The 26,485-nt window shown below is 35.2% G+C and overlaps 1 protein-coding gene across 4 annotated transcripts in view; it reads right to left on the bottom strand.

Annotated features, from left to right (window-relative positions):
• Positions 1–26,485, bottom strand: part of spoon (A-kinase anchor protein spoonbill) — a 257,728-nt gene that overhangs the window by 149,355 nt on the left and 81,888 nt on the right. For 2 of the 4 annotated variants that reach the window (XM_075364638.1, XM_075364640.1), the window contains exon 2: positions 8,768–8,849. The exons of the other annotated variants lie outside the window; for them this stretch is intronic. The gene's annotated coding sequence lies outside the window, so the exon portion shown is untranslated. The remainder of the gene's footprint in view (positions 1–8,767; positions 8,850–26,485) is intronic. 4 annotated transcript variants of the gene reach the window in all.

Below are 26,485 nucleotides of genomic sequence, written 5' to 3'. Positions count from 1 at the left end.
GATAGCATTTTATACATTACAGTGTATTTTACTTTTAACATGATACGAACTATTAAAGATGTAGCGGTAAGGGGATCGTCCGGTCGTAGAATAAATAATAAAGTAAAATTCGAACTTGACCGCACAAAAAAAACTTTAATAATATTTATTATATGTAACTAATTAAAAAGCACAGTTTCCTAAAATATGATTTACATTTCTTAACATTATTTTGACTTTTCTTCGAAGGATATCTAAATAAACATAAAAAAAGGTGTAGGCATGTAGAAAATTCCTCCAAAGCAAATAGTATAAAACAAGAAATCACACCGGAAGCTTTTGGTCGGAACGTTAGGAGATTTATCGAAGCGGAGTGGTGGCTTTGCTTTTATTACTGCAAGTATGAGATTTGAAGTCTTATCTTTATTTTTACTCGGAGAAACGTGTTAAACATATCTTAAATAATTAGGCAAAAACATCCAATAAATTAATTTAGTACGTTAATAAGGGTAACTATACCGTCAAAACAATATTTCGTAAACATAAATTTGTTTCGTATGCAGGATTAACTGCTCCCGTTTTAAGAATTTAAAAATAATTCATATGATGGGTAAAAATAATCCCATCTTCCGTCTGCCGAGAAGATTCCTGGAGATGGACGTACCTTTCACAAAAACCACCAGTTTCTTTAACCTTCATCGGTCACTTTTTTCTGGGGGATTCCACCTCTAACAAGGTGTCGATCGAACGAGGGATGTTCTAACGTTTCCCAATAAATTTCGTCGGGTAATTCTAGAGAAGCCGGCTGTGCCAGGATTGGCGTTGTCGCAAAGGAGAATCGCATCTCTGGTCGGCTGGCGACATCTTTTGTTCCTGTAAGCGGCTTTCACTTTGTCCAAGAGCCGGCAGAAGTATGCAGAATTCGAAGTGCGATGTTCGTAGCGAAAATCGTCGAGCGATACGCATTTTCGATCCCAATGATTATTCTAACTGATGGGACGCGTTTTCGTCTTTATAGGACAACTCTTCACTCCTACGCCGCTCTATATTCGCTGATTTCTACTCGGGAGTGTAATGATGGACCCCTATCATATCACATGCGACTGTTAAATAGATTCAGGAGCCTTGCAAACTTCCGAGTGTTTCCGATTTTCAGTCAAACGTTTTGCAACACGCCTAAAGCAGACTTAATTGAACCCGAAGTGCTTTGCGATAACGGAACGGTCATTTCCACTTCCGAAGATGTTTCGTTTCGAAAAAAAAAACATATTTTCCTTTTATTTCTGAACCGGTAAGTTCTTTCAACAAATAATTGATAAAATAAAACAAAATGAAGAGACGGATGAAATGTACGTCGAGTTTAATGCTATTTTTAACAGAACGTTAAAGTTTATCGAGCAAGAAGTGTTTTCACCGCATTTTACATCGGCTGCGAGTGTAATGCGTTTTTTTGTACATTGGCGTATATCGTAATTTAATTAATAAAAAATAACAATTTTTATTGTTTATCTAAGTAAACTCGATTCGTTTCGGTTGAAAATGTTCGCTATTGAAAAAATGTAAAATATAAACTGAAGACGAGTAAAGTAACCTAATGGACAACACAATCTATGCGAATGATGATAAAATCTGTTTTAAATCTTTCATTTTGTTAATTAACTAATTTTTTTTCTACTGCAAAAAAATCGATATTTTCCAACACTGCCTAAAAGAGCATCATAACTACTTATTCCTTAAGGCTTAAAAAATACCTGGCCCCAAAATGTTACATCTGATGTTGACATCATTGGCGTTGATGTTAACATCAACTGCAATATGTACATCGCAAATCAATCAAAGGCATTTATATTATTTTCCCTTCTGTCTTCATGTATTCCATATTTCACCGTAAAGTGCTTCATTCTACATGATTATTATCAAGACCTTTTTTCTAATTCTTACGTTCAATATTTGATACCTAAAGATTTGTTTGTATGATACCTTTCCTAGCTTGAATAGGTCTATTCTTTTTAAATGTCTACTTTTCTCATCATCATTTGTGATTTACGAATATTTTTATTTCATAATATTGCAATCTCTAATATAATTCGATCCGCAAACTTGATATTAGCTCATTACCCTGCTTTCGTTAGTCTTTAATTACCTTTGTTTGGTTCTTATTTATTTCCCAATTCCATTTTTTTCCTGAGCAGTGAATCCATATCCCGTTAGGATTAATTTTTATTTCTGCTGAAAGAAAAATTTCATCGGCGAATCAAAACATTTTTAACGTATTTTTTGAACAGTCAAAATTTTTTTAACAGAACAGGAGCAAGGCACAATTTTCACACTCAGATTGAGTTAAAAAAAGACGAAAATAATTTGATATAAACTAAAAATATTTTAAAAAACATCGGGGTACATAGGCGACACAAAAAAACATGTTCTTTAATTACGTCTAATTAAATATAAAATAGTTATAATAATTCTAATTATTTATTATAATAAAATTTAAATTATCTCTTATCCTGATGAAAATGAAGAAAATAATGAAATGACAGGCTAGATAAATAAAAAAGAACTGCGAGCTGATGAAAAATAACATATTTTGTCACAAAATGTTATTTTTAGAAAGATTTTATTATTGCCGATAAACTTTTAATTCCGAAGCGGCCTTGAACTTAAAAGAAAAAGAAATTAATTAGACAGACCAGACAAATAAATGATAAAAATGAATAATAAAAGAAACCTTAGTTATCATTACCGTTACACTGGGGTGCGATTAAATAAATAATTCAATACAAACAACATATTTAAAATTAATAAAAAAACATTAAAATTTATATGTCTATCGATAACATAAAACTAATTTGTTTTCTAATTCGTTCTTTTACGTTTAATTCGTTCGATAAAGAAACTGTTTAAAATATTTTTCTTTCTACGCCAAATATTTCTTTTAAACATAATCTGTTTCGTAAAATAATTCACCCCAAAATATAATAATTTTGAATATATTCATAAAAAATATTCTACCGACCAGAAAACAACTACCGACAAAAAAGTATAAGTAGACTGTTAATAACGATCCGATGTTTTAACTAAGTTTGACGTACTAAATATATTTCTAAATTCATTAAAAAAATAAATAAAATTTACTGGCGAAAGTTTTATCTTCAACAGAAGTAAATAAATAATTTTCCGCATTGCGATATATTTTTACGAAAGTTTCAATCTTAACAACACCACGCTTCATAATGACAATTATTAAGATTGTTACTAATTTCAATTTTTATGTTTATTAATACGATATAAATTTCATTATCGAAATTTGTCTTGAAAATCTTGACAAACTTAATTAAGAAAAAAAAAGCGTTTTTCCTATACATTTAAGAAACAAACAATTTAAATCGAAGGAAAAATCGTCAAAATAATCTAAAAACACCTCCGAAGGATATCTCATAAGTGCTATTAAGTTGTTTAAATCTGGAATCAAATTTCAATAGTAAAACAGATGATCATTTTCTTTTTAATTATAAATTGTGATCGGGAAATAAAAAAAGATCGACTTCGATATTCTACCGTTATTACGAAGTGCATTTCAAACTTTAAACTCATCGGCAAAGACATAAGTAAACTTAATTAGTAAGCTGTACCGGAAGCGGCTAGCAGTTAACACGTTCACGGAGAGTATTAATCGATTTCTAAGCGATATTTCTTTGCGAACGCGGACGATGTGTTGGTATCGGTATCGGTTCCGTGTCTATGGAAACGTTAAGTCAAGGAGGCGATATTTCGGCTTAAGAGGGTTTTCATTGACAATTTGGTCGGTTCGATGCTCTTCTTAATCGCTTAATATAGAATTATCTGAAACATATTGACCCTTTGGAGGCCAAAATTGAGAATACGTTTATTGTTATTGGAAAATAACATTACGAGAACATATACGCACCGTTTTTTTGACGACCTGATATTTTTCCGGCAACACAATAATCTCTTTGCTACAGAACTTCTGTGGTTTCCGGTCAAAAAATTGTGACACGTGGTTTTCAGGGTCTTTTTTCAAACAAATTTAACATCGTTGAGGAAGTTCTGCAGAAACCGAAATAAATGATAGTCTGATGGTGCCAGGTTCCGGACCTGATGGTGCCAGGTCCGGAACCTGGCACCATGTAACTAAAAGTAGATGCACTAAAACCTTCCGGTAGGGTTCTCTCGATTCCTGACAGGTCGGTAAAGATGTATGCGGTCTGGCGTTGTCAGATTGGTATACGACAACTTTCCTATTGATCAGTTCAGACCGTTTTTTTTGAATTGCTAGGTGCGATCGCGCTAGTCGACAGTAAAGGTCTAAGTCTATCTTTCTGCCTGGTGGCAGGAGCTAGTGATGCACGAAATCCTTCTGATACCACCGAACGCACACCATAACCTTCCTGGGCGTCAGTGTGGGTTTTGTCACAAACTGTGGAGCTTCTACACCGCTTCGACCACGATCACTTTCGCACATTGTTGTCGTAGGTTATCCGCGTTTCATCACTCGTGCTCAACCGCTTCAGAAATAGCTCGATTTCGTTACGTTTCATCCCAACTCCGTAAGGGAAGAGACACCCGCCTAGTGACGTTCCTGTCGCCCCCCCTCGTTCATTGCCCTGTTGGGCTTTAACGGGAGTCGTCTATCGCCCTCTGACTTTTTACATGTCATAGTAACAAGCCCGGCCTCGTTGGGATGTCATCGATGTAAATGCTACGGTAGACATTTGCGTCGTTGATTCAATAACTCAGCTTACTGCCTTCGCTGTTGGCCTCGTCCGGATATCTTGAATGTCCTACATCGTATCCCTCTGAAGCAGCTAACCGAGCTCGCGGAAGCGCAAACCCCGCGCCTAGTTCTACTTATTATGAGCCAACTACGTGAATGTCTCGAAATTGAGGCAAAATCAACACAACATACCACCAAACATGTTGATCGCAACGAAATTTAGTCCTACCGTTACGTTTCAGTAGAGATTCGCAGATACAAATTCTATGGAGTAAATTTTTCCGAGTCAGATCATGCGGCACCCAAACGTCGAGCTTCCTTTAGTAGCCAGCTTTCTTCAGATGGTTTAACACTGTTTGGTGATGGATGTTTAGGTCATTGACGATGTCATGACTGCTTACATACTGGCTAGCTTGACTTTTGCCAGAATATCGTTCACCTTTTCTACGATTGCGAGAAGCATCTTGGACATCGAAATTTCCAGAACGAAAGCGACTGAACCATCTTCAGGTGTTTTTGATAACGTATCTTGTTCGTAAACAGCACAAATTCCTTCACTAGCCTGTACAGAATTTGCGCCTTTATCGAAATAAAATCGTAAGAGGTAGGGCACTTTGCGAAAAGTTCATTCATATTCACGTAACACCTTACGTCCGAGTATAAGAATTCCAACACTTTTGGCACATCTACCGGCTTCAACTGCCAGCTGTCAAATGTCATTCGGCCCGAGCCACTGCTCTGAGATCTGGGATGCTAACGCTATCTCGTGCGCAAAAGCCCACTAATTTTTAGACTACCTATTATTCTACTCAATGTTTTTAATTTTGACTTAAAATGATCTTAAATCTTAAGTCGTCTTCTTTGAATTTCCTCATCTTTGTTTCAACTAACAGTTTTCATCTTCTACAACGCGCTCACCCACTTCTAAATCAATTAAATCCGTATCACTTACCGACCGATTTCTTCGAATAACAATTTTCTACAAGTTTCTTTTTCCCGAATTCGTCTTAAAACTGAACGATTGATCGTTTCATACAATCTACTTTTTATACGAAATTTAGAAAATCTCTATTATTTTTTGCCGTTCTGGATTTTCTTTTGTCTATCTTTTGCTCTTACAAAGCATCACACTCCATAGATTACTTTTTAACTTCTTTATAATTCATAAATCTACGTTCCAACAGAAAATTATTATTTTTTTACATGACTACCTATTATTCTACTCAATGTTTTTAATTTTGACTTAAAATGATCTTAAATCTTAAGTCGTCTTCTTTGAATTTCCTCATCTTTGTTTCAACTAACAGTTTTCATCTTCTACAACGCGCTCACCCACTTCTAAATCAATTAAATCCGTATCACTTACCGACCGATTTCTTCGAATAACAATTTTCTACAAGTTTCTTTTTCCCGAATTCGTCTTAAAACTGAACGATTGATCGTTTCATACAATCTACTTTTTATACGAAATTTAGAAAATCTCTATTATTTTTTGCCGTTCTGGATTTTCTTTTGTCTATCTTTTGCTCTTACAAAGCATCACACTCCATAGATTACTTTTTAACTTCTTTATAATTCATAAATCTACGTTCCAACAGAAAATTATTATTTTTTTACATGAAGACTCTTCTTGTTTGAGAAACTCGTATATCATTTCATACGACAGCTTCCCTGCAGCGAATCAGCAATTTAGTTCTACAGAACCAAAAAAAAAAAAACTATTGGAAGTCTAAGAGAAATATGTAAAATATCTGCTTATTTTCAACACGTTTTAGAATAAAAAAGAAATATATATATTTACACACCAAGGCCTTTTATGTAATATTCATTTATTTTTTTAAATAAAGGTAATATTTACTACCTTTCGGATCACACGCCTTTCTCTTGTCCTTGATCCCTGCTTTCAAGCGGTTTAATTCAGACGCCCATTGTATCCCAGAAATCAGCAACATTGTCTTTAATGCCGGGTTTAATTAATTCTTTAATCGGTTTAATTAATGCCGAGGTCCGAGAGTAGAATTAATGTATCCTCGATAAGTTTGTAATTCAGTGGAGGGATAATTTTCTGATGAACTATTCAGAGAACACGATCCCATATTCTGAAAGCTCACGTTCGGATGCCGAGTTTTTTTTTATCGGGTTGCGTCGGGCCTACTAATGTACGCGTAAATTTTTCTTCTTATATCAAGTTATCAGACTTAACTGCAATATTATATTAACGACTAAAATTGTTAAACAATAAAATAGGGCTACTCGTGCGGTTCAATGACATATGATAATTATCAGATGCATAAAAATCCTTTAGCGATTACTGCGACTAACAGGGCAGTTAAGATTTTTATTTAAGCGATCCGGTTTACTTTGTCGGCGTATGACCCGGTTACTGATCATAAATAAATACAGTTTATTAACGAAATTAGTGTTCTTAGAAGTAAAATGAGTTTCATAGAATCCCTAACTACCTGGAGAGTGTTGTATTTCTGACGATCGGCTGATATTACACCTGCTGTATGATGCTCCAGGCTATTTTCTGGATTAAGGCGTAAATAATTTATTTATATAGAACTGGGAATAAACGACATCAGAACATAAACATAGCTAGATTATTTTACTTACAACGAACAAAATTCTTACGAAATGACTAAGTACTTATCAGAAAGTAATTAAACGATACCGTTGTATTAAAATTATAAAGATGGCATGATAAATCACCACGCGTATTATTACAACGGTGCTGCATTTAGATAACGCGACCTAACTCTATCGATGATTTCGCGACATAAGCTTGGCGCTTCTGCGTGGAAATATGAAAACTGAATTTTGTAGCGTATGAAAAATGCCATGTCTGATCGGGATTCGAACCCGAAACCTCCAAATTAAAGGCCGTGACGTTACCACTCCGCCACGGAGATCGGCATTTATTTAGCAAAATTTTATTACTCTGCACATGATTATCTCCAAGGGTAATTTAAGTATTACAGCAGGATCTGACTATTAGTTTATTTAATTTTAACCTCTACTCTTTTATATATATCAAAGAATAAATATTTGCGCTGCCAACAGCTAGTTACATACTCTGATATAAATAATGTATTAGAAAATATTCCAAGTACAATATCATATTATATGACTTTTCACATGGAAAACCATCTTACTGTAATTCTGCCTATTATTGTTGTTTTTTAATAAGTTAAATTTCAATATTATATGTTATGAACATAACATTTTTCGATTTTTATAATAAGAACTTCGCTCCAAATATATACTGTACTTTTAATTGACAACTACGGAATAAATAAATAAACAAACCAAAAATTCGTCAATTATTTTTTAATACTGCATTCACAAGTCACCTTTTTTATCTGGAGGGATATCCCAACCCCGTAGGGGAAGACACCCGCCTTGTGACGATTCCGGTCGCCACACCAACTCCTCCGTTCCTAGCCCTGATGGGCTTTACCGGAGGTCGTCTTTTGACTCGCGCCTAGTTCTGCATTTAGTAAGCTATTAGTGAGTAATTGTCTTATATTTCGGGAGAGAAGTTAGGAAATATTAAAGAATTTCACGACATACAGAAATTGTTAAGCATGTATGTATGTATTATTTCGTCGATCTCAGAACTGTAGCAATTCGGCCTTTCATCCATAGGTCCCGGGTTTGAACTCCGGTTAGACTTGGCACTTTTCATGCATTACAAAATTCCATTTCCATAACCCACGCAGAAGCTACAAGCTTATGTGGCGATAACATCACGAAAAAAATATATATCTGATAAATAGGATTAAAAAATTAAAACATTAAAATAAAGGTTTATAACACGTAAACAACGCTTTGATATTGTCGTAATAAGTAACACCTACCGACAATAATGCTTACGATAATTAACAACTGTATCGTAAAAAAAAAATACAATACAATACAAAGAGGGATCGGACGCACATAAAGTTTTAAGAACTTTGTATAATCCCGTTCGCCATTAAGAATCAAACTGCAAAAAGATGTAAGTTCATATTAATTATACAAAACAGCGAGATGAATATGAGAAGAGTTTACCTCAAGCTAGGAGTAATTTTGCTCCGATTAAAAAGAACAGACCGAGCGATTAGCCCCGTATGGAAAATTTCTTCTCTTCGATCTGGAACAAAAATATAAATTAATGAAACAAAACCGCAAGAAGAAATATATAATGTGCAGATTATTTCCTAAACTCGAATAAATTATAATTCAGAATATAGTACCACTAGATCCCGTGTAGTACGAGATCGATCTTACTTTTTTATACAGAATGCGCGGAACATCATTTCTTTTAACGATATAACCGCTATAAACGAGCACGTGGAAATTCCCAATAGAATTGCTCTTCAGCGCATCAGTAACAAGAGAAAGGTCGTTCTTATTCTATCTGTCATTTATTAGAATCTTTATTGAATCTACAGGTCAATATTTTACAATATCGCGTGTGAACTCTTGTTAGGTTAAAGACTTGAAGAAATAAACAAAATTAAACGTTTAATTAAATTTAAACATATTTAAATGTACTTTGATATTAAGAAATAAATGGGAAAACAAAACATTTAGACTTAAATACGTAAATAATTCGATTTTATTCGTTATATTACGTAAAATTATATCGTTGACAGGATAAACATTCAGCCATATTTTTGGAAAATAGAAGTCATAATTTAACGGAGGTCGTGTATTTACTTACGTTTAAAAAATGTAGAGTGAAAAAAAACTAGGCTTAATGGAGTAAGAAATAGAGAAAAACAGAGGTTACCGTAAAGTGGACCTAACTCGAAGAGGGAATGCGGATCGAGAAGATCCTTCCTCTAGACATTCGACCGCCGATTTATCTTGGAAAAACATTTAAGAGAAAACTAGAAAACGATAATTCACCTTGAATTTAATGAAACAATTCTGAAAAAGAATGTAGCCTTTTAATAAAGATTAAATATGTACAATTCTATATTAAGTTTAATTATTTACGGAACCAAAATTTGGGGTTCCTGGATGTATCAGTATGTTGATTTCATTGATTTTTCTTTAATTTACCTGTAATTTCGCCAGGTTTTGTTATTTACCTAGAAATTAATCTTTTTCTAATGTATTTGTTCTCCTTTAAATCGCATTATAACTACATAATTCTTGTATAACAGCTAATACAGGAAAAAATGTTTTGGTGTCAGGAACGGTTGGATTCGGCTAACAGTATGGAGTTAATGTTTATAATCTGCTTAACGGTAAAATTCAAACCGATGAAAATTTAAAAAAGAAAATTTAACATATGAGAACAGTCATAATCACAATTGTACAGACACCTGGATCGTATAAATGATTAGATTTACTAAAACAAAAGTAAAATGGATTTTAATTCAATTAAGTAGATCCTTAAGCCGAGATATGAATTATTTATTATTATTTAAATAAATATTATAAAGAAAACAAAGTATTTTCTTTATGCTTTAAAAATGGTGGGAGGAAGAAGAGGAGATAAAGTTCTTAATTTTGTAGTAAGTAAATGCTCTATTTTAACATTCCGTTATTTATTTTTAGTAAGACAGAACTTAAATCTGATGGTTTGATTTTTTTATGGTAATGAACGTAAGAATTTAACTGCTTACAAAGCAAGCCTGGAATTACAAATATGCCCCCTAGTTCAGAAGGTCAATTATTAATGTGGCAAATTTTATTTTCTTCTTTTTTTTAATCTTTTTGTTTATTTGCTAGAAAACTTTATCATACAGATTAAAGCAGTTTTTTTTTTTTAATTGTCGTATAGAAAATTATATGTACTACTGCAACTAAAATCTTTCTGTAGACAAAAAATGTATAAACATTAAAATCTGGGCTAGAAGCAGTTTTGGTTTACGGTAAAAAGTTTTCTTTTTAACAGTATACAAGAGAAATAACTAGTCATTTTACATTTATCACAATTTTGAAATCTATTTCGTCGCTCTGTTACACATTTCGTTAAAAATAAATTTACAATTCCTAAATTTACATCATCATAAAAAACAAATGAAAACTATTAATGAACAATGTACGTACAACATACCGCTAACAGAATCGACGTTTAACAAGGGAGTTACAGTCAAATCGTTATTTAAAGTCACACGATAATCTCAAATTAATTATTTATTCTATATTAAATATGACTATCTTTATTATACTTTTAAGACACTTAAAAATACAATATTAGTTTAACTGCAGAATACAAATGTGTTTGAAAGAAGTGCATTACAACACTGTTAACTGACGACTGTTGTTAATATTTCAACATTACCTTTAACATGTTCAACAATCCACAAAAAAAATTAACAGATTTATTAAAATGTATTAATGTATTTTATTTCATTAATAAATAAATAGATTTATTAGGGCATTAATGTATTTGGCATCAATAAAGTTTACAAATATAAAGTATTCTGCTTACAATTTTTGTATAAAATATTACTGTTTGATTACACATAAAATTATACGAGGGATATCTCTACAGTAAAGACCCCTGGGAAATTTATCTCCTTAAGGTTGGTGAACCTGTGTCGTTCATGGCTACGCTAGTAACGTACACCCTGCATCGTTACCTGTAAGTTGTCGCGTTGTATTATCTCTGATTACGTGTGAGTTATTAAGCTATAAAATGAGTGAAATACTTTGAGTAATACGTTTTTTAACCATCAAAACGTTAAGTAGGCTGAAATACATAAACAGTTGGTTACTATATACGGTGATAATGTAATGAATGAAAGAATCGTCCGAAAATGGAGTGAAAGGTTTAGAAATAACAGAATTAATGTTCACGATGAAGAACGTTCGGGGAGGATCTCGATAATCACCGAGGACTTGTTGAAACGCGTCGATGATGAAATCAGAAAAGATCATCGCTCAACGATTTCCGATCTGGTCCTCTTTTACCTGGTGTTTCTAGAACTGTTACTGGTCGCATTGTTCATGACCATTTACGTTTCAGAAAGGTCTGTGCACGTTGGGTGCCGCACGTCTTAACGGAACGTCACAAAAAAATCCGAATGGGATCTGCTTTGGAATTTTTGATGCGCTACACAGAAAAAGGCAATGAGTTCCTTAATTCAATTGTTACCGCCGATGAAACATGGATTTCATATTACATGCCAGAGAGAAAACGGCAGTCAAGTGAATGGTGTAACCCTCAATCACCAACCAGACCGACAAAGGTCATTTGGACGCAAACTGATTGATGGTCGCAGTCTTTTGGGATTGGTTTGGCATACTGCTGCTTGATTTCATGCCACGTGGAACGACTATAAATGCAGAAACCTACTGCGAAACTCTACGTAAGTTACGGCGCGCCATTCGAAATCGGCGACGTGGGCGGTTGACCGACGGCGTTGTCCTGCTGCACGATAATGCACGTCCATATGTAGCGGGTCCGACACGTGATTTACTGAGAACATTTGGATGGGAAATTTACGATCACCCACCATATAGTCCAGACTTAGCTTCTTCTGATTACCATTAGTTTGGGAAATTGAAAGAATATTTGAGTAGTAAGCGATTCGCGGGTGACAATGAACTTAAAAATACTGTTAATGCTAAATGGACTGACGACCGAAGAATACGATGAGGTTATATTGAAGCTGGCGGATCGCTACGATAAATATCTTAATTCATGTGGCGATTACATAGAGAAGTAGTATATGATATGTAGTTTAAGAGAAATAAAAAAAAAGTTTTAAGAACAAATTTATTTACAATCAAACTGTCTACTTTAGAACCTCTCGTATATATAAAATTATATATATATGAAGCATAGTTTCACAACAGAGAAGAGGAAAGGAAAAACACATTAATTTGTAGCTCTACATTGTATATCTCGGTTTTTACTACAGCCGTGACACTAAATCTTTACAAGGTCATCGGAATAGCTTTTTTTGAAAGAAATGATCCTCGCTTACTATAGAGCCAGACTCAGGAGTGATCGTGACGATTTTACTCGACCGAATATCTCCTTTTGGAGGACGTAGCGCGCTGGAACGCAACAATATTTGGGTCGATGAAGACTGTAACGAGAGAAACAACTTCATACCTTGTTTTTCTCTGTAAACCCGCCACGAGAACTTTGCTACACTTGACAACGGGCACTTTCAGCCTAAGTTTAATGGTTTTCATTTCATTCCATATTTTACGGTACGACGATTCGTAAATACATACAAAAAAAAAAGACTTAAAAGGTAAAAACAACCCTCCCTAATAAAATGAGGCTTTAATATTCATTTATGTTTTAGTGTTGATAAAAGACAATTTATTTATACAGTAACAACAGGCTTACTCCCGCTTACAGTTACCGATGGATGATAATGAATTTTTTGTAGCGTGCGAAAAACACCGTGCCTGACCGGGATCCGAGCTCATTTCTAAACAATTTTCGAATTAAATTTAACATTAATTAATTTGCATAAGCGTAACAAAAATTATATGTAATCCCAGGTCGCTTCAGCACACGCAAGGTAGCAGCCTCTTTACGTGATTTCTCTGCTTACGTGATTCCAATTCCTATTTTCATCAAAAGGTTTGTTTTCTTTGCGTTTCTTACAAAAGGCTTGTTTTTATAAGGGCAGCATTTTTCAAATTATTTTCATGTTTTCAACAGCAATAAGAACATATGTAACACAAAATAAACTTATTATTATTATTAAATACCGATTTCCAAAAATACCGTCCAAAAATAGTACATACATTGTTTTTTAAATTCAGACTTCTAAAAGTTGAAAAGTGTAGGGGATACAAGTCGTCACTAACTTAAAATACAAACAAAAAGCGGTCCTAAGTTATCGAAATAAACTATGAAATAAGAAAATGCTTAAAAATCTGTAACTAGTTGGATTAAGTGTTTGATAACCTTACAGATCATTTTATCTAGAAGCTTACTGCAGAGAAATTATTTTATTAGACGCGATTGAGGTCAGTAGTTTTATTTGCGAAACCACTGAAAACATGGATAAAATTAAGAAAATACTGCAAAACAATGGTAATGCACGATATTAAAAGAAAAAGTATCACACGAAAGCAGAGACAAAATTACTTGTGCTCTGTATAGCAGCGAAATAAAAAATATTTTTAGTCACAGAATTACAGTTACCTGGGCTACTCTAAAGATAAACTGACTTGTAAAGTCAATAATGACAAGTTAAGATAGAGATAAGACGAACCCAAAACAAAGAAAAGATACAGTGCGTTCGGAAAGTTGCCGTGCAATCGAATTATGGAAGTTTAACAACGAAACTTTCTTTATTACTTTGTATTTTTATTTCATTATTTTATAGAAACGGATATTACAATAACTGGAATAGTTTATAAAAGATTTTCCAACATCAATACAACACTTCACAAGTTTCAATTTGTTTTCAAATATTTTAACCGGCTGACACACGGGAATTTCTCGTACGGATGCCGATATTGCGGTTTGTAGTTCGTCAATCGTGCGTGGTCTGTTGCGATACACTGCTTTTTCGCTGCCCCCATAGAAAATAATATGAGAGTCAGAACGCGCGATCGTGCAGGTCACAAACCCCTCGAAATGATTCGTTCACCAAAGACATTTAGTGTAAAAACGTCATCGACCTGTTAGCTGCATGCGCTATGGCGCCACACCTTGTTAGAACCGACCGTGATTGATTTCCACTTCTGTTAACAGACTAATGAAGTTTATTGACACAGCACAATAACGATCACTATTAACTGTATTTTCAAAAAAATAGTGGACCCCACAATGCCCGCTCTACTCACACCGACCCAGACTCCAATTTTCCCTTCATATAATTCATAGGGGGTTAGTTGTCGACCACAGTCGTGTATTTTGTGAAATAATATACCCTTCCAGATGAAACCGCGCTTCCATCAGCAAAAAACGTAATGTCAAGAATACCTACGGAATTTTCGTCAATAAAACGTTTAAACCATTGACCATAATCTAGTATTTTGGCACGATCTGTAAGTTTCAGTTCTTGAACACACATTCTTTTGTAGGGGAAAAGTTTCAGTTCTTTTCTTACAACTTTATGTGCGGCAGCAAGTCCGATATCTTGCTAGTGTGCTAACTTACGCATTGACTTGGATGGACTTTCGGCCACGGAATCCAAAATATCAAGCAGCTTCTGTTCCTTTAGTTTAGGTGGCCTTCCACTTCGATCAGCGTCTTCAAAGGACCCTGTTGCCCGAACTATATCGCGGTGAGGAACAGGAGTATTTGGAAACTTACCAACTTGTGCGTCACTAAATCAATATACTTTTCACCCTCACCAAAGACGTGTTTAACGAGAAAAATTTGTTCCTCTACCGAAAGAACCATTACGCTTCTCGCAACTACCGATTCCGATAAACAAAACAACACGTAACGAAACGAAGCACGTTCGATCACAACTGACGTCTTGGTTTATTACTGAGCAACGTCCAACGAACCCACAGGGCAACCAACCTGACGCCGAAAAAACAGAGTGCACCACATATTTCTAAAACATACTGCCAGAGACTTTTTAAACGCATTGTAGAATAACACTACACTTTATTGGTAATTAATATAGAAGACCAGAGAAATCTGCGTAGCCCGACATAACCCTGGAAACTGGATACAATACTAGTTTTAGCAACCAATCTAAAAATATCTAAAAAAAAAAAAAAACAACTACTTAGCGGTAACTACTTATTTTACCGCTAATGATACAGAAACTTAACTGATGTGAGAAACGAAAGGGGATTAACCGTCAGCCTTTTAAACATTTTTATTTATTAAAAATCTTTCTCTAAAAATTTTGTATCATAACGGTTATCTTTATTTTTCTTGAGATTAACGTTTTATTTTAACCAACTATAAGGGGCGTACATCAAGTCGTAGTGGATAATCAAAGTTGAAAATTAAAGTGCTTTTTATTATTTTTAATTAAATTTTACATTTTCAATTGGGAATGTCTAAAACGACGACAACTTGTATTTACAGTTTACCAAAGATTGTTTGTAGATTAATTTTAAAATACAACTTATTTAATTATTATATACACATAAACAATTTAACCTAAAATTATGACTATTATTGCGACTGCTTACTCGAGCGATAAATAAATAAAATAAGTTTTATAAATCAATCGGATGACAATCGAAAAGATTATGTAGTTTTATATTTTAATAAGAATAATAATACTTATTAAGTAAACGGCTATCGAACGTTTTCTTGTTTTTTTTTTTTTAATTTATCTTCACCGTTTAGTGTTTTCAAATTATTGTAAATTAAAAAAGACGTTAATATAATACTAAAGGACTAAAGTTATCGACAATATAAGTCTAGTAGGACAGCATAAAGGAGAAATTAGAAGGAGGGTTTACTATCTTTACCAGAAGTAATCCATTAATTACCTAAAACAGTAGACTACGAAAACAGGAATAACAAATACGCATATTTACTCTTTACAGTAAAGTAACAGACGCAAAGACGTACAAATTACACAATATGGAAGTATTACACCGAACCCTGAACAATTAAGACCGATTAGTTGTTACCGAAATCCCCTTTCTACTTCTAAATCCAGGATTCTTCTTTATTATTTTCTTCCTCGTCTCATTAACAGTAATGCACTTAGTTCAGTGACGTAACTCTGCCGTCTGAACAAAAGAAGTAATACGCAATGTACATAGTTCAGTTGCTCGACTATGGAAAGCCGGTAAGGACCAAATTTATCGGTCTCAATCCACCTCCTGTTTTTATCACGACTTCCTTTCAAAGATCGTTTCAAGGCGATTCGGTTTTCCTGTTCACTTTTGTTTCCGACGCTCCGCTGCCGAGACTTTTTAGTACTACGCTTCTCGGTTTAATTTAAATAAATTTTTTCACCGGGTCAAAAATTAACGTCACATCTTACCGCAGCCTGAAAATTAAGGATTCTATTTTATATCCTCGATAAGAAGATAAGCATATAACATCGACCGGATCGCAAAGGAGTGTCATTGTGACGTTCCTTTGTATGCCGAATACTGTAACTGTAAAAGCGCATCAGTAAATTTTCGAAATCTGAACTGTGATCAGGGGCCTTTGAATTTTACAGCTTGTTTTCTGCCTCAAAACCCCTCGGTTTGTAGTATATACGGATATTTTCATACATCCACAAAATCAAGGGAACGGGTTCCTTCTTTAGAACTCTGCCGTATACATTTTCGGATGGCTATTTAATTTCTGAAGAAAAATTTTTTTTTATAGTGTTAACACCTGAGCGATGCTACCTTAAATCTTTGAATACAACTCCTAGCGATGAAATCGAATTTTGATTACTACAGACCGCAAAAAAGTCTTCGAATAAATTAGAATCTAAAAACGATTATATTAATTTTATGTATCGTGTAATAAAAAACTGAATACTTCGAATTTATGAATTTAAATTAACTAATATAATATTAATCTATATTCAAGATAAATGTAAGTAGTAGGGCCGAGTTAAAATTTCATCGATTAGCCTCAATTTTTCTTAAGCAAGCGCGTCTACGTTAACATTTAATGCAAAGATGAAATAAGGAAGAAATCCTGGGTATCGAAGCAAATTCGCGAACACGGTCAATAACCTGGTATCCACTAGCCCGAGGGGAACTCTGATCTGGTTCTGACTAAATAGCACTGCACGTCGCACGCAGTAAGACATGAAATATGAAGGGGAAGATTTCTCTCCCGTTGTTTCTTTTCCATGTGCTACTAATGCATATAAAAATAAACACAGCAAGAGTGATTTAAGATATAATTATTTGATCCTTCCCGTAAAAAACATCAATAAGTGAAATGTAATGACATACTATGGCTTCACTTAAAATATTTACAGGAAGGCTTTTAGTTTGAAAAGAGGGCTTATCTTTTATAGCCTTTTCTTCAAACGCTAAATAATTTAAATTTATAATGTACGAGAGGATATGTAATATATTAAAAAAGACCTCTCGCACAAAGAAATTAAGAAAATTATGTACTGGGGCTTTGGCCATCTAAAGCGCCCCCTAATGTTTTTTTTTTTTTTTTTTTTTTTTTTTTTTTTTGTAATTTACTCCCTCCCGGTGAATGGATTTTAGAAAATAAAACTTTTAAAAGGCAATATTAAAAGCGACTACGAATAATTTGTAACGACACCGACTTGACGGTACGTAGCCGACCGTTCTAATAAGTACAATCCTCACCGGTAGGAGAATAAAGCCGGTAGGTGCTGCTATCCCGGGGCTTACAGTAACACATTACTAATTACACATTGTTTTGCTAATTTATTGTACAATAGTTGTATGCAATAAATATATGAATATAATTTTACGAAAAAGTAGTATTATAAATTAACTAAAATCCAGTCGATTAAATAAAAAAATTAAATGATACATATTGATACCTTAATTAGAATCACGCAGACTTGTACATATTACTTAATCATTTATAGTAAAATAATACGGTACGAATTACAATTAACCTTACGATAAGTATTGTAAACACGAAATTATACCGATCCATTGATGAATTAAAATAATTTGAATTCACTAAACTTGTAGTTAGTCTTTAGAAAAATAAAACGCAACCTTTTTTTACAAAAATACAAATAAACAAAACCACTATACTATAAATTACACCATACGGTTACCAGAAACTGAATTAAAAAAAAGCGGCACAGATGAAAACGCACTCTACAATCACGAAACGACCGAAAGTTATTTTTTTTTTTTTTTTTTTTTTTTTTTTTTTTTTTTTTAGGGCGAAAAACGGTTGAACGTTATCATCGCCCGGAAAATAAATAAATAGATAAATAAATAAAAATAAAAATAATTTAAGTTTTTTAGATAAAATTAAAACTTAAAACTACTATCACAGAAACAAAATCCGGAATGGGTGTAAAAGGCCCATTCTCGGATAACAAAAACACTAATATGTAACTTAAAACTATGTTAAAAACTATCACATTAAAAATAAATAAAACTTAAAACTACGTTAAAATCTATCACATTAAAAATAAATAAAACTTAAAACTAAAAAAAGGAGATAAAACTTAAAACTAATATCACAAAAATCTTATAACTATTATCACAGACGAATTTTAAAAACATACAAAAAAAAAACAAAAAAATCCGATAGGGAGTGTAAAAGGCTCCCTACTCGGATAACAAAAACAATACATAGGACAATACATACAATTACGAAAGAACACATACTTATTAAATTTTTTGCATTAACCCTATACTATGTAAAAATATAAACATCCGGTTTAAAACCTCCTTATCGTCACGCAAGATACCACGGATGTTACCAGGTAATTTAAATTTACGACGCAATGCCGCATAACATATGCAGTCCACGAGTATGTGGCGCACAGTCATGCGGCAGTTGCATCTTGCGCATAGAGGTGGTTGTCCTCTTGTAAACAGGTACTCGTGTGTGACTCTCGTGTGTCCTATCCGCAATCGACAGAGAACTACTTCCTCACGCCGGGGTTTTCTGTATGAGGAGTTCCATGGTAACACAGAATCTTTAATCTGACGGAGTTTATTATCGACAGTAGCTGTCCAATCACCTTGCCACCTTGTTCTTAATAATTGTTTTACATAGTTTATGAAATCAGAAGTAGCAACTCGGGTGGTGAAAGGAGGCTGGTTACATGCTTCTTTGGCAGCGGAATCTGCATGTTCATTACCTGGAATCCCTACGTGGCTAGGGACCCAGCAAAAACTTAATTCTGTGTTGCGATTATTCAACTCAGCGATTGCGTTGTAAATTTCAATGACGATAGGATGTTTGGAATAAAAGTTCTTTAAGGCTTGGAGAGCACTACACGAGTCACTGCAAATAAGAATTTTTCTATATTTAGGGTTAATGATGTTTAGAGCCTTATTTATAGCATATAGTTCAGCGGTAAACACACTCGTAATACTGGGGAGACCAAACATATAAGTTCTCTCATTAACAACAAAAGCACACCCAACCGTATCGTTTTGTTTCGATCCATCAGTGTATACAACCGCGTCTGGTTTCGTCTTGGAGAGAACACACTGAAACATCTGCTGAAAGACGATAGATGGTGTTGATTGTTTATTACATGTAGTCAGGTCAAAATTAAAATTTATAAGGCTTATTCTCCATGGAGGATATGAGCAAGGGTACATAGGAAAGAATGACGGTGTGTCAACATTTATATGCTGCAGCAGACGCCAGGTACGGACACCTACAGGTGCAGTACGACGTGGATGATCCTCATACTTTCCTAGATTAGGATTTTTAAAGACTGACTCAAGAGCCGGGTGATTTGGCTGTCCTCTGAGACGAGCAAAATACGATAATAAAAGCTGGTCTCGTCTATCCCAAAGTGATGGTTCACCACAGTCTACAAGTAAGCTTGCGACAGGACTTGATCTAAACGCGCCTGTGGCAAGCCGAAGGAAAGCATGATGTACACTATCCAGCATTTTAAGCACGGTTTGACGAGCTGATGAGTAGGCCACACAACCGTAATCTAAACGGGAGCGAACAAAGGAATAGTAAAAACGTATCATACATGATCTATCGGCTCCCCAGTTGGTGTTAGTAAGGACTCGCATCATATCTAAAATTTTGGAACATTTTGTTTTCAATTCTTTTAAATGTTTGACCCAAGTAAGACGGCTATCAAAAATTAAACCTAAAAACTTAACGTAATTAGAGATAGTAATAGTCTCACCGTTCAGAAAAATTTGCGGAATAGAAGGGTTTCGTAGCCGAGAAAAAACTACACATTTTGTTTTTTCGGATGAAAATGTGAAACCAGTAATCCTGGACCAAGCTTCAAGGTGATATATAGTGTTCTGCAGTAGTCTCTCTGCTGTAGGTGCCGAACGGCTTGCAATGTAGATAGCAAAGTCGTCAGCAAATAGAGAGCATGAGACAGGAGCCTGAACACATTTGGTAATATCATTTATGGCTACAGAAAATAAGGTGGCACTTAATACACTACCTTGGGGCACTCCATTCTCCAAGATGACACTATCTGAGAGCGAATCATCTACACGAACACGAGCCGTTCGGTGATTTAAGAATCCCCGGATAAAAGCAAGCATATTGCCCTTGATTCCCCATTTTTGGAGAGTGTTAAGAATACCACGTCGCCAGGCTGTGTCATACGCCTTTTTTATATCAAAGAAGATAGCGACGAGGTGTTGCCGATTGAGGAAAGCGTTTTGTATGGCTGTTTCTAGTGACACTAAATGGTCAATAGAAGATCGTCCTTGTCGAAAACCACACTGTTCTGGAGATAGAAAGCCATGTTTCTCCAAGTACCATGTAAGTCTGCGGTTTACCATTCTCTCCATTATTTTACACAAAACGCTTGTTAATGAAATAGGGCGATAGCTTGAAGGGTTCGTCTGGTCTTTACCAGGTTTTGGTACTGGTATAATAAATGCTTCTGACCAGCCGGGTGGGAAGACTTGTTCGGAGAATAAACCGTTGAAAATATTCAAAAGTTGTTGTAGTGCCAAATTAGGAAGGTGTGAAAGCATGGAAAGGCGAATGTTGTCCGGTCCAGGGGAAGTGTCCCGTGAATTTTTAAGTGCATGTAACAATTCTTTAAATACGAATGGAGTGTTTAAATCACCAACCGAATCACCAATGTTTAACGACAACACCTCCATTTGTATCTTGTACCGTTGAAAATCGTAATTATATGATGAGGTGAGAGACACCGAGCGGAAAGATTTTGCTAGACTATTTGCCACTTCCGAGGATGATGAAAGGAGTTCTCCTTCATCAATAAGACCAAGAATAGATTGTTTCGGTGATCCGAAGATTGCACGAATTCTCTTCCATACAGTAGACGTGGAAGTAGTGCGCGAGATAGTGCTCACATATTTCGTCCATGAATTCCTCTTAGCGTCCAAGAATACTCGACGGCACACCGCTCTAGCCCTGCGGTATAAATTTAGATGTTCTGTTGTGGGCCTACGATTAAATTTACGTAGTGCCTGCCGTCGATTCCTAATAGCAATTCTGCATTCATCGTTCCACCATGGAACGAAAGGACGTCTAGGATTACCCGATGTTTGTGGGATATACCTGTTGGCATTCTTAAGTATCATGGACGTAAAAGAAGAATATTGGTCGAGGATGTTCGCTCCATCGTCATACTGAGATTGGAATGCTTTACAGTATCCGTTCCAATCTGCCTTTTCAACAATCCATCTCCGTGGCATTCTTTTAATCTCGCAGTCTACACCGAAACTAATAATAATTGGTCTATGATCACTGCCGTGATAGTCATCACAAATCGACCAATTAAGATGAGGGAGTACATTCGGTGAGCATATGGAAAGATCAAGGTTAGATGCAGCACCAGTTGATAAGGACATAAATGTGTGTGATCCATTATTCAGTAGGCAAAGGTCAAAATCTTGTCTCAATCTGTTTATCATATTTCCTCGAGTGGAGCAGAAGGTTGAGCCCCAGGAAATATGATGGGCATTGAAGTCTCCTACTATTAACGATGGAGATGGTATTTGTGTAAGGAGATTTGAGACATCAAAAGCACTGAACACAGTGTTCGGTGAGAGATACAGATTGCAGATATGCAATTTGAAGGGAATAGTGACCTTTACTGCAATAGCAGGAATGACAGTGGTTAGTTGAATTCTTGTAGCTGACACCCCATTCTTCATGAAAATCGCTACTCCACCACTCTCCCTACTGTCTACTAGGCAGTCGTATCTCTCGCAGAAGTATCCTCTAAATGTAATTCGGTCATGTTGTAGGAGGTGAGTTTCCTGGAAACACATGATTAGTGGATCATGTGTGTGCGCCAGTACTCTAATATCTTCAATGCGGGACCGAATACCTCTAACATTCCACTGAATAATGTTCATAAGTGTAAAAAGCAAATAAAAAAAAATAAATTTCGGAAACTATATAAAAATTAGTTGTACGTGATTCGGTTTTTCTTTTTTGAATTTTTTATTTTAAAGAACTCCGATGCCCTAGGGTCGGGTGGTTCTTCAACCATATCCTCCAGTATATGAGGAGATGGTGGAGGAGATTTATTTGAATGGGATGCTGTAGTTGACATCCCAGAAGAGATAGGTACGTGGGTTCCCTTTATGGGGAGCTTATTAGGTGGCTTACTGCCAGCTGTGATAGTCGCTATTCGTGGCGGTACGATTTTGGGAATAGGAACTTTCGTATGTATCATACTGTTTGATTCACTAGCTGCGACGGAGGACTTTTTATTCATTTTTGTCAGCTCTGAGATAGTGGCTGTAAGTGAAGCTACTTGATCAGATAGCATCTGAACAAGTTTTTTAAGCTCATTGCAGGATCCGCACTGCTGATTATTAGCATTTGTAGGAATTTGTTTAGTTGTAGCGGTGGCAAAAGATACGTCTGGTTTAACCAGGTTCCGTGAGTTGTTTATGTTTTTATATTCTCTACGTGCAGCCGGAAAAGATAGTTTTTGCTCCGTACAGATTTTGAGAATTGCCTTTTCTTCTTTAAAAGTTGGGCAATCTCGGGAGCGGGCTGTATGTGGACCACTGCAGTTTGCACATTTTTCACTTTCTTCGCAGTTATTGTCGTTGTGACCTTCTTTACCACATCGAGCACAGATCTCAGTTTTCGTGCAAGATGTTGTAGTATGACCAAAACCTTGGCATCTGAAACATCGCCGTGGGTTGGGTATGAATGGTCGTACCCGAACCGAGAGGTAACCCACTTTGATCTTTTCTGGTGGAACAGGGAGACTGAATGTTAATATAAGAGACGGTGTCGGTTCTTCTGTTCCGTTCTGCCGTTTCATTATACGTTTCACCTCAACAACATCTTGGTGGCACAGCTCGTCAACTATTTCAGAGATATCTATATCCAGAAGGTCTCTACAAAAAATTACACCCCGGCTCGTATTTAGCGTTTTGTGGCATTCTGCGCTTATATTTATGCCACCCATATTACGGAGACGTAAGATAGATCGACTCTGCTCATCGTTGAATGTTTCAACCAGAATCGATCCGTCGCGTAATTTCCTGATATTCTTCGGGGAGCCACTTGCACCTGTTATGGTTTTGTTTATTAAAAACGGTGAGACCTTTTGAAGGGAGCCACCTTCCTGACTATTTCTGAGTACAATGAATCTGATATTTTTATATTTTGATTTTAAGAAATTCTGTTCAGTAGGACTTTTATCCTCGTCAGACGAAGCTGATCGAGGTCTCTTCGCAAGACTTAAATTGGTGGTTTTTTCAGATGGACCACCAACCATCATAGTGTTTATTATTGGAACTGAAATTTTGGTCCCACGAGTACCGGCGAAAAATGGACCACTCCAGCAGAGCGCACGCGTACTGGAGCTAGAGCTAAATACAACTGGGTTCGCCCTGGTGCCCAGAGGACATCGTTCGAGACTCATTACGTAGAGCCATTCACCCATCGGCACGATTTGTTCCCACCTTGGGTTACGGTTGCGTTTCGTAAGATGTCGCAACACCACCGAGTGTAAATGGAAGAAATATCAGTGTAGGTTGTTGTTGTGTAATTGTGTATGTGTGTATGTTGTAATTTATGTAGTGTTCTTGGTGTAGTATATGTGTAAAATGTAAAATGTTCCGCAGCTCATTGTATAGTGGGAAGAAAAGCTGCGGAGGCTAGGCCCGTGGGGACGCCAACCCCCAAAGTCTTAAAGAATAAGACTCCCCGTCGGGGGGAAAGTTATTTTGCAGCAGTCAACTTATATTTAATATAAGATAATTGTTATTTATAACGAAGCTTGTTATCGATATATTCCTACTGATTTGTTTGTCAGAGAAGGATGATTCAATTATGATGATGATTGTTTCACTCAAGAAATGTTCATAGATTATACGTATGCGTTATTACTTGTGTGTTCTCTGTTTTATATTTCTTAAATAGTAATTCTGTCTAGATTTGTTGATTTTTAAATAACGTGTAACAGTAACAATTAATTTTACTAATATATTTTATTTTTAAAGAAATTAAAATTACATTTAAGGAAGTAAGTAAGTGCAATTGTAACGGTAATAATACTAGTACTACTACGTCTATTCTCGGTAACAATTTCTACAAAACTGTAAAATTATAGTAAAGCGGATTATCTTTTAACATAAGGACATAATTTAATTATTTCTCATAAGAACTACGGCATTACCCGGGAAGTGTGTTGCGGCTGGACTTATTATAAAAAAACTTTTCAAGAAGTATCATCGATCGTCAACCTACCCTTATCATCACCACAACAATCATATCAGCACTACAACTCATTATTACACTTATAATTATTTCCGGTAACAATTAGAATTCAGTATAATCAAAATTATTGCGGTTAATGATTCCTATTAATCCCTTAGGTTATAAATGAATGTTTTATTACTTCATAATCGTTCGACAGAATCGTCTATAATTAAATTTAGCCTATTTTATTTTAATAACTACCACTAACCTAAGAGTTACGTTCATGCTGACCGGTCGCTGTGGAACGAATGGAAACAGCACTCATCCCTGCCTGTGTCTATACGGCTAAATTGTAATCGACTGTACTATAAGAAAAAGCGTCGGTTCAGAAAATCGTTTAAATTAAGAAATTTAAGAACGAATCGTTTTCTTTATTCTATTTCTGAAAAATGGGACCTACGTATAGCAGATAATCAAATGGCTACAGGATAAGGATGATCTATGATATTTTCGGCCGATCGTCAAACGCGTACATCAGAAAGAGAGATATTTAACACGTGTTACAATAAACAATACGAAGACTAGTAATAGAGTAATCTACGCCAAAGGTAAACGAGTCGTATCAAAACTAAACACCTACAAGTGTAACAAATTTACAAATAATTTAATTAGTTAATTAGATAATTTAATAAGATTCTATTAATCTTATTCGTCCTTTTCTTTAAATAAGATACAATTAATTACGCTAAAAACTTTATTGTTTTTAAATTTAAACTCGATTTAAAACAACCTAAAACAAAACCGAACAAGGTAAATGGCTACCGAAGAAAATGATAATGAAGATAAAACTGCTGTTCGCACAAGTTTATTATTACCCGTTTTGTAATTTATATCAACAAAACTAATACAAAAAAAATAAGTAAATAATAAAAACACATGTAAGAAACCGCCTGATTAAATCAATAACCTTACAATTATTTCGAATTGTTTACGTAACATAAATACCTTCATATTTCGATGTAAAATCATATTTATTATATAATGAAATAGAGAAGAATATTAGAACGAATTAACGGACATAAAAATTAAAGAAACATTATCACTTGCAACATACTGTACTTTAGCGGTTAAACATTATACAGTCACCTCCGCCAAAGAAATAACGAGTCCCCGGGTCGGTCGGTCAAGCATCCGCCTCTGAGGCGCACCAGAACGTACCGGCTCAAGAGGTTTCGGGACATTACTATCGGCTAAACGACCGAAACCGATAGCATATGGAAAGGAAGGTATCGAAGGTAGAAGACAAAACAGGTGGGCAATAAGAAAGGACGAACGAAGAAGGAAGGTCCTCGATGGAACGGCACTTCGATAGGATCGCTCAATTTCACCCGGAGATAAGTTAAATAAAGTTTTCCTGCAGAAACGAACGCCCACTCGGTCAACGATCCTCGAGAGCCGGGAGAGAATACAGACAAAATGACTGTTTTTCTTCCAGAAACGTATGACCGGAATCACTGTTTTGCTAGAGTTTGAACCTTGGAACTCTCGACTTCGAAATCAGCTGATTTGCGAAGACGCGTTCACCACTAGACCAACAC

Source organism: Lycorma delicatula, chromosome 4 (genome assembly GCF_047948215.1).
Source record: "Lycorma delicatula isolate Av1 chromosome 4, ASM4794821v1, whole genome shotgun sequence".
NCBI lineage: Eukaryota > Metazoa > Arthropoda > Insecta > Hemiptera > Fulgoridae > Lycorma > Lycorma delicatula.
The sequence above is the reverse complement of the archived record's forward strand: the minus strand, read 5'-3'. Positions and strand labels throughout refer to the sequence as shown.